Here is a 13,593-nt window from a genome sequence, read left to right as displayed (position 1 = left end):
AGCTCAGAGGGATGGAATCCTGACAGGTAGCTCAGAGGGATAGAATCCTGACAGGTAGCTCAGAGAAATAGGATCCTGACATGTAGCTCAGAGGGATAGGATCCTGACAGGTAGCTCAGAGGAATAGAATCCTGACAGGTGGCGCATAGGGATAGGATCCTGACAGGTAGTTCGGAGGGATAGAATCCTGACAGGTAGCTCCGAGGGATAGGATCCTGACAGGTAGCTCAGAGAGATGGGATCCTGACGGTAGCTCAGAGGGATGGAATCCTGACAGGTAGCTCAGAGGGATGGAATCCTGACAGGTAGCTCAGATGGATAGGATCCTGACAGGTAGCTCAGAGGGATGGAATCCTGACAGGTAGCTCAGAGGGATAGGATCCTGACAGGTAGCTCAGAGAAATAGGATCCTGACAGGTAGCTCAGAGGGATGGAATACTGACAGGTAGCTCAGAGGGATGGGATCCTGACAGGTAGCTCAGAGGGATGGGATCCTGACGGGTAGTTTAGAGGGATAGAATCCTGACAGGGAGCTCAGAGGGATTGAATCCTGACAGGTAGCTCAGAGGGATAGAATCCTGACCGGTAGTTCGGAGGGATAGAATCCTGACAGGTAGCTCCGAGGGATAGGATCCTGACAGGTAGCTCAGAGAGATGGGATCCTGACAGGTAGCTCAGAGGGATGGAATCCTGACAGGTAGCCCAGAGGGATAGAATCCTGACAGGTAGCTCAGAGGGATGGGATCCTGACAGGTAGCTCAGAGGGATAAGATCCTGACAGGTAGTTCAGAGGGATGGGAAACTGACAGGTAGTTCAGAGGGATGGGATCCTGACAGGTAGTTTAGAGGGATATGATCCTGACAGGTAGCTCCGAGGGATAGAATCCTGACAGGGAGCTCAGAGGGATAGAATCCTGACAGGTAGCTCAGAGGGATGGGATCCTGACAGGTAGTTTAGAGGGATATGATCCTGACAGGTAGCTCCGAGGGATAGAATCCTGACAGGGAGCTCAGAGGGATAGAATCCTGACAGGTAGCTCAGAGGGATGGGATCCTGACAGGTAGCTCAGAGGGATGGGATCCTGACAGGTAGCTCAGAGGGATAGAATCCTGACAGGTAGTTCAGAGGGATGGGATCCTGACAGGTAGTTCAGAGGGATGGGATCCTGACAGGTAGTTCAGAGGGATAGGATCCTGACAGGTAGCTCAGAGGGATGGGATCCTGACAGGTAGCTCAGAGGGATAGGATCCTGACAGGTAGCGCAGAGGGATGGGATCCTGACAGGTAGCTCAGAGGGATGGGATCCTGACAGGTAGTTTAGAGGGATATGATCCTGACAGGTAGCTCCGAGGGATAGAATCCTGACAGGTAGCTCAGAGGGATAGAATCCTGACAGGTAGCTCAGAGGGATGGGATCCTGACAGGTAGCTCAGAGGGATGGGATCCTGACAGGTAGTTTAGAGGGAGATGATCCTGACAGGTAGCTCCGAGGGATAGAATCCTGACAGGGAGCTCAGAGGGATAGAATCCTGACAGGTAGCTCCGAGGGATAGAATCCTGACAGGTAGCTCCGAGGGATAGGATCCTGAGAGGTATCTCAGAGGGATGGGATCCTGACAGGTTGCTCAGAGAGATGGGATCCTGACGGTAACTCAGAGGGATGGAATCCTGACAGGTAGCCCAGAGGGATAGAATCCTGACAGGTAGCTCAGAGGGATGGGATCCTGACAGGTAGCTCAGAGGGATAGTATCCTGACAGGTAGCTCAGAGGGATAGGATCCTGACAGGTAGCTCAGAGGGATAGGATGCTGACAGGTAGCTCAGAGGGATGGGATCCTGACAGGTAGTTTAGAGGGATATGATCCTGACAGTTAGCTCCGAGGGATAGTATCCTGACAGGTAGCCCAGAGGGATAGAATCCTGACAGGTAGCTCAGAGGAATAGAATCCTGACAGGTAGCTCAGAGGGATAGGATCCTGACAGGTAGCTCCGAGGGATAGGATCCTGGCAGGTAGTTCAGAGGGATAGAATCCTGACAGGTAGCTCAGAGGGATGGGATCCTGACGGGTAATTTAGAGGGATATGATCCTGACAGGTAGCTGCGAAGGATAGGATCCTGACAGGTAGCTCAGAGGGATGGGATCCTGACAGGTAGTTTAGAGGGATATGATCCTGACAGTTAGCTCAGAGGGATAGAATCCTGACGGGTAGCTCAGAGGGATAGAATCCTGACAGTTAGCTCAGAGGGATAGGATCCTGACAGGTAGCTCAGAGGGATGGGATCCTGACAGGTAGCTCAGAGAGATGGGATCCTGACAGGTAGCTCAGAGGGATGGAATCCTGACAGGTAGCCCAGAGGGACAGGATCCTGACAGGTAGCCCTGAGGGATGGGATCCTGACAGGTAGCTCAGAGGGATAGTATCCTGACAGGTAGTTCAGAGGGATGGGATCCTGACAGGTAGCTCAGAGGGATAGGATCCTGACAGGGAGCTCAGAGGGATAGAATCCTGACAGGTAGCTCAGAGGGATGGGATCCTGACAGGTAGCTCAGAGGGATGGGATCCTGACAGGTAGCTCAGAGGGATAGGATCCTGACAGGGAGCTCAGAGGGATAGAATCCTGACAGGTAGCTCAGAGGGATGGGATCCTGACAGGTAGTTTAGAGGGATATGATCCTGACAGGTAGCTCCGAGGGACAGAATCCTGACAGGGAGCTCAGAGGGATAGAATCCTGACAGGTAGCTCAGAGGGATGGGATCCTGACAGGTAGCTCAGAGGGATGGGATCCTGACAGGTAGCTCAGAGGGATAGAATCCTGACAGGTAGTTCAGAGGGATGGGATCCTGACAGGTAGTTCAGAGGGATGGGATCCTGACAGGTAGTTCAGAGGGATAGGATCCTGACAGGTAGCTCAGAGGGATGGGATCCTGACGGTAGCTCAGAGGGATAGGATCCTGACAGGTAGCTCAGAGGGATAGAATCCTGACAGGTAGCTCAGAGGGATGGGATCCTGACAGGTAGCTCAGAGGGATGGGATCCTGACAGGTAGTTTAGAGGGATATGATCCTGACAGGTAGCTCCGAGGGATAGAATCCTGACAGGTAGCTCAGAGGGATAGAATCCTGACAGGTAGCTCAGAGGGATAGGATCCTGACAGGTAGCTCAGAGGGATGGGATCCTGACAGGTAGTTTAGAGGGATATGATCCTGACAGGTAGCTCCGAGGGATAGAATCCTGACAGGGAGCTCAGAGGGATAGAATCCTGACAGGTAGCTCCGAGGGATAGAATCCTGACAGGTAGCTCCGAGGGATAGGATCCTGAGAGGTATCTCAGAGGGATGGGATCCTGACAGGTTGCTCAGAGAGATGGGATCCTGACGGTAACTCAGAGGGATGGAATCCTGACAGGTAGCCCAGAGGGATAGAATCCTGACAGGTAGCTCAGAAGGATGGGATCCTGACAGGTAGCTCAGAGGGATAGGATCCTGACAGGGAGCTCAGAGGGATAGTATCCTGACAGGTAGCTCAGAGGGATAGGATCCTGACAGGTAGCTCAGAGGGATAGGATGCTGACAGGTAGATCAGATGGATGGGATCCTGACAGGTAGTTTAGAGGGATATGATCCTGACAGTTAGCTCCGAGGGATAGTATCCTGACAGGTAGCCCAGAGGGATAGAATCCTGACAGGTAGCTCAGAGGAATAGAATCCTGACAGGTAGCTCAGAGGGATAGGATCCTGACAGGTAGCTCCGAGGGATAGGATCCTGGCAGGTAGTTCAGAGGGATAGAATCCTGACAGGTAGCTCAGAGGGATGGGATCCTGACGGGTAATTTAGAGGGATATGATCCTGACAGGTAGCTGCGAAGGATAGGATCCTGACAGGTAGCTCAGAGGGATGGGATCCTGACAGGTAGTTTAGAGGGATATGATCCTGACAGTTAGCTCAGAGGGATAGAATCCTGACGGGTAGCTCAGAGGGATAGAATCCTGACAGTTAGCTCAGCGGGATAGGATCCTGACAGGTAGCTCAGAGGGATGGGATCCTGACAGGTAGCTCAGAGAGATGGGATCCTGACAGGTAGCTCAGAGGGATGGAATCCTGACAGGTAGCCCAGAGGGACAGGATCCTGACAGGTAGCCCTGAGGGATGGGATCCTGACAGGTAGCTCAGAGGGATAGTATCCTGACAGGTAGTTCAGAGGGATGGGATCCTGACAGGTAGCTCAGAGGGATAGGATCCTGACAGGGAGCTCAGAGGAATAGAATCCTGACAGGTAGCTCAGAGGGATGGGATCCTGACAGGTAGCTCAGAGGGATGGGATCCTGACAGGTAGCTCAGAGGGATAGAATCCTGACAGGTAGCTCAGAGGGATAGGATCCTGACAGGTAGCTCAGAGGGATGGGATCCTGACAGGTAGCTCAGAGGATAAGAATCCTGACAGGTAGTTCAGAGAAATAGGATCCTGACATGTAGCTCAGAGGGATAGAATCCTGACAGGTAGTTCGGAGGGATAGAATCCTGACAGGTAGCTCAGAGAGATGGGATCCTGACGGTAGCTCAGAGGGATGGAATCCTGACAGGTAGCTCAGAGGGATGGAATCCTGACAGGGAGCTCAGAGGGATAGGATCCTGACAGGTAGCTCAGAGGAATAGAATCCTGACAGGTAGCTCAGAGGGATGGAATCCTGACAGGTAGCTCAGAGGGATAGAATCCTGACAGGTAGCTCAGAGGGATAGAATCCTGACAGGTAGCTCAGAGGGATAGAATCCTGACAGGTAGCTCAGAGGGATTGAATCCTGACAGGTAGCTCAGAGGGATAGAATCCTGACAGGTAGCTCAGAGGGATGGAATCCTGACAGGTAGCTCAGAGGGATGGGATCCTGACAGGTAGCTCAGAGGGATGGGATCCTGACAGGTAGGTCAGAGGGATAGAATCCTGACAGGGAGCTCAGAGGGATTGAATCCTGACAGGTAGCTCAGAGGGATAGGATCCTGACAGGTAGTTCAGAGGGATAGGATCCTGACAGGTCGTTCAGAGAAATAGGATCCTGACATGTAGCTCAGAGGGATAGAATCCTGACCGGTAGTTCGGAGGGATAGAATCCTGACAGGGAGCTCAGAGGGATAGAATCCTGACAGGTAGCTCAGAGGGATGGGATCCTGACAGGTAGTTCAGAGGGATGGGATCCTGACAGGTAGTTCAGAGGGATAGGATCCTGACAGGTAGTTCAGAGGGATGGGATCCTGACAGGTAGTTCAGAGGGATGGGATCCTGACAGGTAGTTCAGAGGGATAGGATCCTGACAGGTAGCTCAGAGGGATGGGATCCTGACAGGTAGCTCAGAGGGATAGAATCCTGACAGGTAGCTCAGAGGGATAGAATCCTGACAGGTAGCTCAGAGGGATGGGATCCTGACAGGTAGCTCAGAGGGATGGGATCCTGACAGGTAGTTTAGAGGGATATGATCCTGACAGGTAGCTCCGAGGGATAGAATCCTGACAGGGAGCTCAGAGGGATAGAATCCTGACAGGTAGCTCCGAGGGATAGAATCCTGACAGGTAGCTCCGAGGGATAGGATCCTGAGAGGTATCTCAGAGGGATGGGATCCTGACAGGTTGCTCAGAGAGATGGGATCCTGACGGTAACTCAGAGGGATGGAATCCTGACAGGTAGCCCAGAGGGATAGAATCCTGACAGGTAGCTCAGAGGGATAGTATCCTGACAGGTAGCTCAGAGGGATAGGATCCTGACAGGTAGCTCAGAGGGATAGGATGCTGACAGGTAGCTCAGAGGGATGGGATCCTGACAGGTAGTTTAGAGGGATAGAATCCTGACAGTTAGCTCCGAGGGATAGTATCCTGACAGGTAGCCCAGAGGGATAGAATCCTGACAGGTAGCTCAGAGGAATAGAATCCTGACAGGTAGTTCAGAGGGATAGAATCCTGACATGTAGCTCAGAGGGATAGGATCCTGACAGGTAGCTCCGAGGGATAGGATCCTGGCAGGTAGTTCAGAGGGATAGAATCCTGACAGGTAGCTCAGAGGGATGGGATCCTGACGGGTAATTTAGAGGGATATGATCCTGACAGGTAGCTGCGAAGGATAGGATCCTGACAGGTAGCTCAGAGGGATGGGATCCTGACAGGTAGTTTAGAGGGATATGATCCTGACAGTTAGCTCAGAGGGATAGAATCCTGACGGGTAGCTCAGAGGGATAGAATCCTGACAGTTAGCTCAGAGGGATAGGATCCTGACAGGTAGCTCAGAGGGATGGGATCCTGACAGGTAGCTCAGAGAGATGGGATCCTGACAGGTAGCTCAGAGGGATGGAATCCTGACAGGTAGCCCAGAGGGACAGGATCCTGACAGGTAGCCCTGAGGGATGGGATCCTGACAGGTAGCTCAGAGGGATAGTATCCTGACAGGTAGTTCAGAGGGATGGGATCCTGACAGGTAGCTCAGAGGGATAGGATCCTGACAGGGAGCTCAGAGGGATAGAATCCTGACAGGTAGCTCAGAGGAATGGGATCCTGACAGGTAGCTCAGAGGGATGGGATCCTGACAGGTAGCTCAGAGGGATAGAATCCTGACAGGTAGCTCAGAGGGATGGGATCCTGACAGGTAGCTCAGAGGGATGGGATCCTGACAGGTAGCTCAGAGGGATAGGATCCTGACAGGTAGTTCAGAGAGATAGAATCCTGACAGGTAGCTCAGAGGGATGGGATCCTGACAGGTAGCTCAGAGGGATAGAATCCTGACAGGTAGCTCAGAGGGATAGAATCCTGACAGGTAGCTCAGAGGAATAGAATCCTGCCAGGTAGTTCAGAGAGATAGAATCCTGACAGGTAGCTCAGAGAAATAGGATCCTGACATGTAGCTCAGAGGGATAGAATCCTGACAGGTAGTTCGGAGGGATAGAATCCTGACAGGTAGCTCCGAGGGAAGAATCCTGACAGGTAGCTCAGAGAGATGGGATCCTGACGGTAGCTCAGAGGGATAGAATCCTGATAGGTAGCTCAGAGGGATAGGATCCTGACAGGTAGCTCAGAGGGATGGGATCCTGACAGGTAGCTCAGAGGGATAGAATCCTGACAGGTAGCTCAGAGGGATGGAATCCTGACAGGTAGCTCAGAGGGATGGAATCCTGACAGGGAGCTCAGAGGGATGGGATCCTGACAGGTAGCTCAGAGGGATGGGATCCTGACAGGTAGCTCAGAGGGATAGAATCCTGACAGGTAGCTCAGAGGGATAGGATCCTGACAGGTAGCTCAGAGGGATGGGATCCTGACAGGTAGCTCAGAGGGATAGAATCCTGACAGGTAGCTCAGAGGAATAGAATCCTGACAGGTAGTTCAGAGAGATAGAATCCTGACAGGTAGCTCAGAGAAATAGGATCCTGACATGTAGCTCAGAGGGATAGAATCCTGACAGGTAGTTCGGAGGGATAGAATCCTGACAGGTAGCTCCGAGGGAAGAATCCTGACAGGTTGCTCAGAGGGATGGGATCCTGACGGTAGCTCAGAGGGATGGAATCCTGACAGGTAGCTCAGAGGGATGGAATCCTGACAGGGAGCTCAGAGGGATAGGATCCTGACAGGTAGCTCAGAGGAATAGAATCCTGACAGGTAGCGCAGAGGGATGGAATCCTGACAGGTAGCTCAGAGGGATGGGATCCTGACAGGTAGCTCAGAGGGATGGGATCCTGACAGGTAGGTCAGAGGGATAGAATCCTGACAGGGAGCTCAGAGGGATTGAATCCTGACAGGTAGCTCAGAGGGATAGGATCCTGACAGGTAGTTCAGAGGGATAGGATCCTGACAGGTCGTTCAGAGAAATAGGATCCTGACATGTAGCTCAGAGGGATAGAATCCTGACCGGTAGTTCGGAGGGATAGAATCCTGACAGGTAGCTCCGAGGGATAGTATCCTGACAGGTAGCTCAGAGAGATGGGATCCTGACAGGTAGCTCAGAGGGATGGAATCCTGACAGGTAGCCCAGAGGGATAGAATCCTGACAGGTAGCTCAGAGGGATGGGATCCTGACAGGTAGCTCAGAGTGATAGGATCCTGACAGGTAGTTCAGAGGGATGGGATCCTGACAGGTAGTTCAGAGGGATAGGATCCTGACAGGTAGCTCAGAGGGATGGGATCCTGACAGGTAGTTTAGAGGGATATGATCCTGACAGGTAGCTCCGAGGGATAGAATCCTGACAGGGAGCTCAGAGGGATAGAATCCTGACAGGTAGCTCAGAGGGATGGGATCCTGACAGGTAGTTCAGAGGGATGGGATCCTGACAGGTAGTTCAGAGGGATAGGATCCTGACAGGTAGTTCAGAGGGATGGGATCCTGACAGGTAGTTCAGAGGGATGGGATCCTGACAGGTAGTTCAGAGGGATAGGATCCTGACAGGTAGCTCAGAGGGATGGGATCCTGACAGGTAGTTTAGAGGGATATGATCCTGACAGGTAGCTCCGAGGGATAGAATCCTGCCAGGGAGCTCAGAGGGATAGAATCCTGACAGGTAGCTCAGAGGGATGGGATCCTGACAGGTAGTTTAGAGGGATATGATCCTGACAGGTAGCTCCGAGGGATAGAATCCTGACAGGTAGCTCAGAGGGATAGAATCCTGACAGGGAGCTCAGAGGGATAGAATCCTGACAGGGAGCTCAGAGGGATAGAATCCTGACAGGTAGCTCCGAGGGATAGAATCCTGACAGGTAGCTCCGAGGGATAGTATCCTGACAGGTAGCTCAGAGGGATAGGATCCTGACAGGTAGTTCAGAGGGATGGGATCCTGACAGGTAGCTCAGAGGGATAGTATCCTGACAGGTAGTTCAGAGGGATGGGATCCTGACAGGTAGCTCAGAGGGATAGAATCCTGACAGGGAGCTCAGAGGGATAGAATCCTGACAGGTAGCTCAGAGGGATGGGATCCTGACAGGTAGCTCAGAGGGATGGGATCCTGACAGGTAGCTCAGAGGGATAGAATCCTGACAGGTAGCTCAGAGGGATAGGATCCTGACAGGTAGCTCAGAGGGATGGGATCCTGACAGGTAGCTCAGAGGGATAGAATCCTGACAGGTAGCTCAGAGGGATAGGATCCTGACAGGTAGCTCAGAGGGATGGGATCCTGACAGGTAGCTCAGAGGGATAGAATCCTGACAGGTAGCTCAGAGGAATAGAATCCTGACAGGTAGCTCAGAGGAATAGAATGCTGACATGTAGCTCAGAGGGATAGGATCCTGACAGGTAGCTCAGAGGAATAGAATGCTGACATGTAGCTCAGAGGGATAGAATCCTGACAGGTAGTTCGGAGGGATAGAATCCTGACAGGTAGCTCCGAGGGAAGAATCCTGACAGGTAGCTCAGAGAGATGGGATCCTGACGGTAGCTCAGAGGGATGGAATCCTGACAGGTAGCTCAGAGGGATGGAATCCTGACAGGTAGCTCAGAGGGATAGGATCCTGACAGGTAGCTCAGAGGAATAGAATCCTGACAGGTAGCTCAGAGGGATGGAATCCTGACAGGTAGCTCAGAGGGATGGGATCCTGACAGGTAGCTCAGAGGGATGGGATCCTGACAGGTAGGTCAGAGGGATAGAATCCTGACAGGGAGCTCAGAGGGATTGAATCCTGACAGGTAGCTCAGAGGGATAGGATCCTGACAGGTAGTTCAGAGGGATAGGATCCTGACAGGTCGTTCAGAGAAATAGGATCCTGACATGTAGCTCAGAGGGATAGAATCCTGACCGGTAGTTCGGAGGGATAGAATCCTGACAGGTAGCTCCGAGGGATAGTATCCTGACAGGTAGCTCAGAGGGATGGGATCCTGACAGGTAGCTCAGAGAGATGGGATCCTGACAGGTAGCTCAGAGGGATGGAATCCTGACAGGTAGCCCAGAGGGATAGGATCCTGACAGGTAGTTCAGAGGGATGGGATCCTGACAGGTAGTTCAGAGGGATAGGATCCTGACAGGTAGCTCAGAGGGATGGGATCCTGACAGGTAGTTTAGAGGGATATGATCCTGACAGGTAGCTCCGAGGGATAGAATCCTGACAGGGAGCTCAGAGGGATAGAATCCTGACAGGTAGCTCAGAGGGATGGGATCCTGACAGGTAGTTTAGAGGGATATGATCCTGACAGGTAGCTCCGAGGGATAGAATCCTGACAGGGAGCTCAGAGGGATAGAATCCTGACATGTAGCTCAGAGGGATAGAATCCTGACAGGTAGCTCCGAGGGATAGGATCCTGACAGGTAGCTCAGAGGGATGGGATCCTGACAGGTTGTTCAGAGAGATGGGATCCTGACGGTAACTCAGAGGGATGGAATCCTGACAGGTAGCCCAGAGGGATAGAATCCTGACAGGTAGCTCAGAGGGATGGGATCCTGACAGGTAGCTCAGAGGGATAGTATCCTGACAGGTAGCTCAGAGGGATAGGATCCTGACAGGTAGTTCAGAGGGATGGGATCCTGACAGGTAGTTCAGAGGGATAGGATGCTGACAGGTAGCTCAGAGGGATGGGATCCTGACAGGTAGTTTAGAGGGATATGATCCTGAAAGTTAGCTCCGAGGGATAGTATCCTGACAGGTAGTTCAGAGGGATAGAATCCTGACATGTAGCTCAGAGAAATAGGATCCTGACAGGTAGCTCAGAGGGATAGAATCCTGACATGTAGCTCAGAGAAATAGGATCCTGACAGGTAGCTCCGAGGGATAGGATCCTGGCAGGTAGTTCAGAGGGATAGAATCCTGACAGGTAGCTCAGAGGGATAGAATCCTGACAGGTAGCTCAGAGGGATGGGATCCTGACGGGTAATTTAGAGGGATATGATCCTGACAGGTAGCTGCGAAGGATAGAATCCTGACAGGTAGCTCAGAGGGATAGGATCCTGACAGGTAGCTCAGAGGGATAGAATCCTGACAGGTAGCTCAGAGGGATGGGATCCTGACAGGTAGCTCAGAGGGATAGAATCCTGACAGGTAGCTCAGAGGGATGGAATCCTGACAGGTAGCTCAGAGGGATGGAATCCTGACAGGGAGCTCAGAGGGATGGGATCCTGACAGGTAGCTCAGAGGGATGGGATCCTGACAGGTAGCTCAGAGGGATAGAATCCTGACCTTGAGCTCAGAGGGATGGGATCCTGACAGGTAGCTCAGAGGGATGGGATCCTGACAGGTAGCTCAGAGGGATAGAATCCTGACAGGTAGCTCAGAGGAATAGAATCCTGACAGGTAGTTCAGAGAGATAGAATCCTGACAGGTAGCTCAGAGAAATAGGATCCTGACATGTAGCTCAGAGGGATAGAATCCTGACAGGTAGTTCGGAGGGATAGAATCCTGACAGGTAGCTCCGAGGGAAGAATCCTGACAGGTAGCTCAGAGGGATGGGATCCTGACGGTAGCTCAGAGGGATGGAATCCTGACAGGTAGCTCAGAGGGATGGAATCCTGACAGGGAGCTCAGAGGGATAGGATCCTGACAGGTAGCTCAGAGGAATAGAATCCTGACAGGTAGCTCAGAGGGATGGAATCCTGACAGGTAGCTCAGAGGGATGGGATCCTGACAGGTAGCTCAGAGGGATGGGATCCTGACAGGTAGGTCAGAGGGATAGAATCCTGACAGGGAGCTCAGAGGGATTGAATCCTGACAGGTAGCTCAGAGGGATAGGATCCTGACAGGTAGTTCAGAGGGATAGGATCCTGACAGGTCGTTCAGAGAAATAGGATCCTGACATGTAGCTCAGAGGGATAGAATCCTGACCGGTAGTTCGGAGGGATAGAATCCTGACAGGTAGCTCCGAGGGATAGTATCCTGACAGGTAGCTCAGAGAGATGGGATCCTGACAGGTAGCTCAGAGGGATGGAATCCTGACAGGTAGCCCAGAGGGATAGAATCCTGACAGGTAGCTCAGAGGGATGGGATCCTGACAGGTAGCTCAGAGTGATAGGATCCTGACAGGTAGTTCAGAGGGATGGGATCCTGACAGGTAGTTCAGAGGGATAGGATCCTGACAGGTAGCTCAGAGGGATGGGATCCTGACAGGTAGTTTAGAGGGATATGATCCTGACAGGTAGCTCCGAGGGATAGAATCCTGACAGGGAGCTCAGAGGGATAGAATCCTGACAGGTAGCTCAGAGGGATGGGATCCTGACAGGTAGTTCAGAGGGATGGGATCCTGACAGGTAGCTCAGAGGGATAGAATCCTGACAGGGAGCTCAGAGGGATGGGATCCTGACAGGTAGCTCAGAGGGATGGGATCCTGACAGGTAGCTCAGAGGGATAGAATCCTGACAGGTAGCTCAGAGGAATAGAATCCTGACAGGTAGTTCAGAGAGATAGAATCCTGACAGGTAGCTCAGAGAAATAGGATCCTGACATGTAGCTCAGAGGGATAGAATCCTGACAGGTAGTTCGGAGGGATAGAATCCTGACAGGTAGCTCCGAGGGAAGAATCCTGACAGGTAGCTCAGAGGGATGGGATCCTGACGGTAGCTCAGAGGGATGGAATCCTGACAGGTAGCTCAGAGGGATGGAATCCTGACAGGGAGCTCAGAGGGATAGGATCCTGACAGGTAGCTCAGAGGAATAGAATCCTGACAGGTAGCTCAGAGGGATGGAATCGTGACAGGTAGCTCAGAGGGATGGGATCCTGACAGGTAGCTCAGAGGGATGGGATCCTGACAGGTAGGTCAGAGGGATAGAATCCTGACAGGGAGCTCAGAGGGATTGAATCCTGACAGGGAGCTCAGAGGGATTGAATCCTGACAGGTAGCTCAGAGGGATAGGATCCTGACAGGTCGTTCAGAGAAATAGGATCCTGACATGTAGCTCAGAGGGATAGAATCCTGACCGGTAGTTCGGAGGGATAGAATCCTGACAGGTAGCTCCGAGGGATAGTATCCTGACAGGTAGCTCAGAGAGATGGGATCCTGACAGGTAGCTCAGAGTGATAGGATCCTGACAGGTAGTTCAGAGGGATCGGATCCTGACAGGTAGTTCAGAGGGATAGGATCCTGACAGGTAGCTCAGAGGGATGGGATCCTGACAGGTAGTTTAGAGGGATATGATCCTGACAGGTAGCTCCGAGGGATAGAATCCTGACAGGGAGCTCAGAGGGATAGAATCCTGACAGGTAGCTCAGAGGGATGGGATCCTGACAGGTAGTTCAGAGGGATGGGATCCTGACAGGTAGTTCAGAGGGATAGGATCCTGACAGGTAGTTCAGAGGGATGGGATCCTGACAGGTAGTTCAGAGGGATGGGATCCTGACAGGTAGTTCAGAGGGATAGGATCCTGACAGGTAGCTCAGAGGGATGGGATCCTGACAGGTAGCTCAGAGGGATAGGATCCTGACAGGTAGCTCCGAGGGATAGAATCCTGACAGGGAGCTCAGAGGGATAGAATCCTGACAGGTAGCTCAGAGGGATGGGATCCTGACAGGTAGTTTAGAGGGATATGATCCTGACAGGTAGCTCCGAGGGATAGAATCCTGACAGGTAGCTCAGAGGGATAGAATCCTGACAGGGAGCTCAGAGGGATAGAATCCTGACAGGGAGCTCAGAGGGATAGAATCCTGACAGGTAG

This window comes from Chiloscyllium plagiosum, unplaced genomic scaffold (assembly GCF_037043375.1).
Source record: "Chiloscyllium plagiosum isolate Xiang-an unplaced genomic scaffold, Cpla_swu_hap1 HiC_scaffold_15, whole genome shotgun sequence".
NCBI classification, from domain to species: Eukaryota; Metazoa; Chordata; class Chondrichthyes; order Orectolobiformes; family Hemiscylliidae; genus Chiloscyllium; species Chiloscyllium plagiosum.
Note: the sequence above shows the minus strand (reverse complement) of the source record.